Raw genomic sequence first — 5,523 nt, forward strand, 5'->3', positions numbered from 1 at the left:
ATAGATGTGTGAGAGAAACATCGATACCAGGTTGCCTTTTGCACTTCCCCAACTGGGGACCTGGCTTACAACCCAGGCATGTGCTGGGACAGGGAACAGAACAGGGAATTGAATCAGTGACCGCTGTACACCAGCCAGGGCTTTTAAGGGCTTTTAAAGATTTTATTTATTTTTAGAGAGAGGGGAAGGAGAAGGAGAGGGAGGGAAACATCAATATGTGGTTGCCTCTCATGCCCACCCCCTTCTGGGGACCAGGCCCACAACCCAGACATGCACCCTGAGTGGGAATCAAACCAGCAGTCCTTTGTGTTTCCAAGGCCTGTGCTCAATCCACTGAGCCACATCAGCCAGGGCTGAATTGTATTTTCAAGGGTGAGGAGTCATCACACAGGAGAGGGAAGTGTATCCAAGCAGAGAACTGCCTGTGTAAAAATGTGCAGGCACAGGGCATCAAAGATTCCCGGCTGCTCAGTTCCTCTAGACAGAAGGTGTGAATTGTGGGGAAGGGGTAGGACGTGGGGAAGGGGTAGGACATGGAGCAGGTAAGCCAACAGGAGCCAGATCTAGTATCAGAGCTTGGTCCTGAAAGTCTTGGGGGAATTGCTGAATCATTACATACAGGCAGGATCAGATTTGCCTCTCCTAGGAGAGCTGGGGATGGATTTGGATTTGGGACCTAGAGAAGAAAAGAAGTTGATTAGGAGCCTATGGCCAGACTCCCCTGAGATAGCAGCAGTAGAAACGGAAAGAACAAAACTGCCACACGAATAGTCATGAGGGAAAGAGCCATTGACCTTCAGGACAGATTTGGAGTAGTTACGAGTGGGGAGGAAGAGTCTTTGGTGACTTCAGGCTTTGGTTTGGGGAACTTGGCATATGATGGATGCAGAAGGGACAGGTTTGGAGGAATGATTAATGGTGAGAGTGGTATTTATTGAGCACTTCCAGTGTTTCAGGTGCTATCTCATTAGATGAAATATATTATCTCATTGAATCTTCAATGTTCACAATAACCTATGAAGTAGACTCCTCTTATCTCCATTTCAATATGAGGAAACTTAATCAAGAGGTTAAGTAACTAAGTGGTAGGGATAGGATGATGAGCATGCCTGCACCTTGCAGAATGCATTATCCCAAATCTGAAGCCCCAGTGAGGTTTCCCAGGCTGCCCTACAGAGAAGCTTATACCTACTTCCACAGGCTTCTGCCTTCTTCCCCAGCACCAGTATCTGGCAGTCCCACAGCTATTTGGTCACTGTCACTGGGTCTCCTTCCTCAGCCCACCCCACCTCAATACCAGGGCCTTGCCCTGAGCAGTCAGAATGGTCACAAACCATGTGACAGGAGGGCACAGGGCTCCAGAACCCTGGGGCTGAGACCCCACCTTCCCAATTACAATATAAAGCGGAAGTGAGACTCTCAGGAACAGTCAGAGAAACCAAGAAAACATGTGTCCTGTTTGTAATAAAAAAGTTTTAACTTTAATGGAACATTTCAATGACATCAGAAGGTCATGAAAGGTGTCTATCAGTCGAACCCTATGTTCATTTTCTGTGGGGAAAGGGGTAGAGTCCTGAAGCAAACATGCAACTCCCACAGAAGATTCCAGTGCTGTTTCCCCTTCCCAGACCATGGCTCAGGAACACCCAGTCCAACTTGAGTAGCCATGGGACACAGGTGGACTGGCCCTCCTTTGAGCTGTACCCTCGCCACCTCACTTCTTGCACTGGGGTGTGGGGAATGCTGTTTCCAAACTGCGTCCCACCAGCTGAGGTAAAGGAATGTAGTGGAGAGGTGACCAGAGAGACAGTCCATAGCTTTCTCTTGGGAGAGTTGTTGCCTAGAGAGCCCTGGCTTAGGCTTTAACCCTCCAACCCACAGGTGGCAAACACAAGGCCCAAGGGCCAAATCCAGCCCTCTACCTTGTTTTATCCAGGCTGGCACCTTGTTTCTACCCACAGGCAGCACCAAGCTCTCACTTAACTGTTAAGGGGTAGTTACATTTATACAGTCCTAAAATTATATTTGGCCCTTTGAAGGCAGCCGAGAGGCTGATGAGGCTGATGTGGCCCCCAGTGAAAATGAGTTTGACACCCTTGCTCTAACCTAATTAACCAGCCCACCCAAAGTCACACAGTCAGCAACTGTCCCAGGACCTGGAGGCAGGAGTTTATTTACAACACTGTTTCAGGCAGAAATTAGAATGTTCACTTGCCTCCCATGTCCCCCATCCTCCTAACTGTATAAAAGAGGCCTATCATGACACCCAGAAAACTTTCTGTCTTGAAGACCCATAATCTGGGGACAGGGCAGTGAGAAGGACATGGCATCAAGAGTCACTGCCTACCTGTGTTTTGGGGTTCCGGGCCATCGCTGCCTTTATAGTTGCTGGACACAAAGGTCCTCACCAGGCCTCTGAGACCTTCCCTCATCTAATACCACCCCCCAGCCTCATCCCAACCCCCACCCTGAGTTCTGTTCACAGCCTTGTTTGTGTCTATGGTCTTGGAAGGGTTTCTGTCTGCTTTCTTACACATAAACCTTTTTTTGACCTCTGAGCAAGAGGTGCTTGAGGGCCATCTCCTCTACACCTTTCAGGAACAGGTAGAGCCCCACATACAGAAGGTATCCACAGCAAACCGGTGACAAAAGTAGTGTTCCAACTGTAGATCACAACATGGAGGTGGATCATGAAATCAACTGAAGAGGGTTGTGGCCAGCACCTTTTAAAAAATGAAAGAAGCCCTGGCTGGCATAGCTCGGTGGATTGAGTGCAGGCTGCAAACCAAAGGGCTGCAGGTTCGATTCCCAGTCAGGGCACATGCCTGGATTGCAGGCCAGGTCCACAGTGGGGGCCACGCCGAGAGGCAACCACACATTAATGTTTCTATCTCTCTCTTCCTCCTTCCCCTCCCCTCTCTAAAAATAAATAAATAAAATCTTAAAAAAAATGAAAGAGAGCCCTGGCTAATGTGGCTCAGTAAATTAGTGCTGGCCTGTGAACCAAAGGGTCCCCAGTTCGATTCCCACTCAGGGCACATGCCTGAGTTGCAGGCTGTGCAACCTCAGTGGGGGGCATGCGAGAGGCAACCACACACTGTTTCTCTCCTTCTCTTTCTCTCCTTCCCCTCTCTAAAAATAAATACAATCCTTTTAAAAATAAAGTAGAATGCAATAAATACAATAGAAAATGTCAGGGTGCATGCATAGAGCAAGTATAAGTACTGTCCCCGTGAAACTTATTTCAGCTTTTTCACAATATAAAATGTGTTTCTTGCAATGGGTCACTGAACTCCTGGGTGACAGCACACTGAGTAAGGCACAGAATCAAGACTCATGCGGCAAACACATAAAGGCTGCCTGCTCTGCGTCAGGCACTACACTAGGCACAAGAGACTGTTAAGTGAATAATACAGTCTCTAGTCTCAATCCATCATCTTCTGGTTGGGAAGCCAATAAGCAAACTAACAGTTGTTAGACATGATGCTTAGTGCTCTGAGAGAGTATGTAGGGGGCTATAAAGTCCTGACGTGAGAGTGGGTATCTGGAAGGGCTTCCCAGAAGACATGATGCAGCCAGAGTTCTTAGTACCTCCTCCATCCTATACATAGGAAAGGAGCTGTGGTCAAATGTCAAGAGTTCTAGTCTTAAAGCCTAAAGACAACTTCTAGTCCTGCCTATTCTTCTTAATAAGCTGAAACCTTACATGAGTCCATTAACTTTTCCATACCCTGTGTCCTCATCTAGAAAATGGGCATTTCCCGTCAGACCCAAAGAAGAGACAGATAATATAAGTGAAAGTACTTTGTAAACTATAAACTAGGGAGAGATTGCCTCTATGGATAAGGAAATGGGAAGGGTAGAGATGTAGAGTGTCCTTCCAACACTGCAGAGCTGGGGTAGCCGGTACCCCTCAGTCCTCAACCCCCTGCTCCTGTCTATGATCCCCCTCCCACTGCAACTCAGCTGCCTTGCAAGAGGGTGGGGGCAGGACCCAAAAAGACCCCCTAGAAGCCTGACTATTGAAGATTTACCTTAAGAATTATATTGTTTTAATGATATTTTGTTAATGGTGGGAGGTAAATAAATATGTGAGAATTTCTCCCTTTTTCCTTCTGTTAATGAATTGGGATCCACCCAAACTCAGTGTTTCAAGTTACATAAGCATCATTCAGATCTTCTGTAACAACTCTCATCTTGGAAAAACAGCATTCCCATTAAAATGTTATGTAAAAAGGTTTTGTGTGTGTGTGTGTGTGTGTGTGTGTGTGTGTAGGAACAGAAGGAACAGGCACACATCAGAACTGGTGAGGCGCACACACATACACTCGTGGGGAGCAGGTATTTGAGAGAGAACTTGCTTGTCCCCCAACCCCCAGTGAGACTGGTGCATGGTAGGCAATGGGGACTGCAGCATGAAGGCCATTAGCTACCTTCACTCCTCAGGGACCAGAAAAGTCCTGACCTTTCTGGAAAACCTCTTCCTTGGCAGGGTGAGTTCCACTGAATCATAGACTTAGGGTTGGGCAGCTCAGAAGTCACCCAGTGCAATCTTACTCTACATCACTCTTCTTGCCAGACTTGACTTTTAACAGTTTCCTTCCTCCCAAGGCAGTGTATGTCACCTTTGGGCAGACGTAGCTCATGGGAAAAGACCTGATACAGAGCTGAAACTTGCCTTGCTGAAGCTCCTAATTCTTGGGGACAAATGTATATCCCTCATCTTGAGCTACAGGAATCCAGGACCCATAGCTAGCGAAGGGTGCCTGGGGCCTAAGAGCAAGGAAGGGGGGCCAGCAAAAGTCCATGGGCCTGAAGCTCTTCCTTAGAGACCTCCATCCATCTAAATTGAGGCTGGTACTAAGGGCACAAGGGATATTGAAGGAGGCAGGACTGGGTTTGGAGGAAGGGGAGAAAGGTGAAATCCTGAATGCAAATAGTGGCTTTGAGCACATCCCTGCACCTCACGTCTCATATGAAGTAAGGGTCAGATATTACGAAGTCAGTTCCAGCGCTGATACTCTGCAGTCCCGCATTTGTCTTTCCGGATTCGATGGTGGTTCTCTTTTATGTGAAATACTGGGTCCACGATTCGAGGGCCAAGCAGGAAGTAAGAAAGCTGCTCTGAACCCTCCCATCACGGGCAGACCTGAGTTAGGCTTCGCAGCTTACCCTGGTTACCCGAGAACAGACACACGAACCAGAACTCCCCACCACAGAGTAGGGAAACATGAGCTTTGGAGTGTCCTTTTAAGTTGTTGGGAAGGGGGTGTGGCCGAGCAGACTAGGAGGCAGCAGCGGGACGAAAGGGGAGTGGCCCGGAGGCGTGGCCGTGGCGACTGGAATGTTGTTGGGTCCTCGCACCGCATAGTAAGGAGGGGCCACTCCCCTTTTCTCCGAGAGGGCCAATTGGAGCGCTCGAGCGGTTTCAAGTCTCCCCTGCCAGCCTGCCCGCCTGCCACCCCACCCCCCTCGGGGAGTCGCTTTTTCTGTAACGAAATAGCAAAGCTCCGGATGTTCCGC

This window comes from Phyllostomus discolor, chromosome 2 (assembly GCF_004126475.2).
Source record: "Phyllostomus discolor isolate MPI-MPIP mPhyDis1 chromosome 2, mPhyDis1.pri.v3, whole genome shotgun sequence".
Lineage (NCBI taxonomy): Eukaryota > Metazoa > Chordata > Mammalia > Chiroptera > Phyllostomidae > Phyllostomus > Phyllostomus discolor.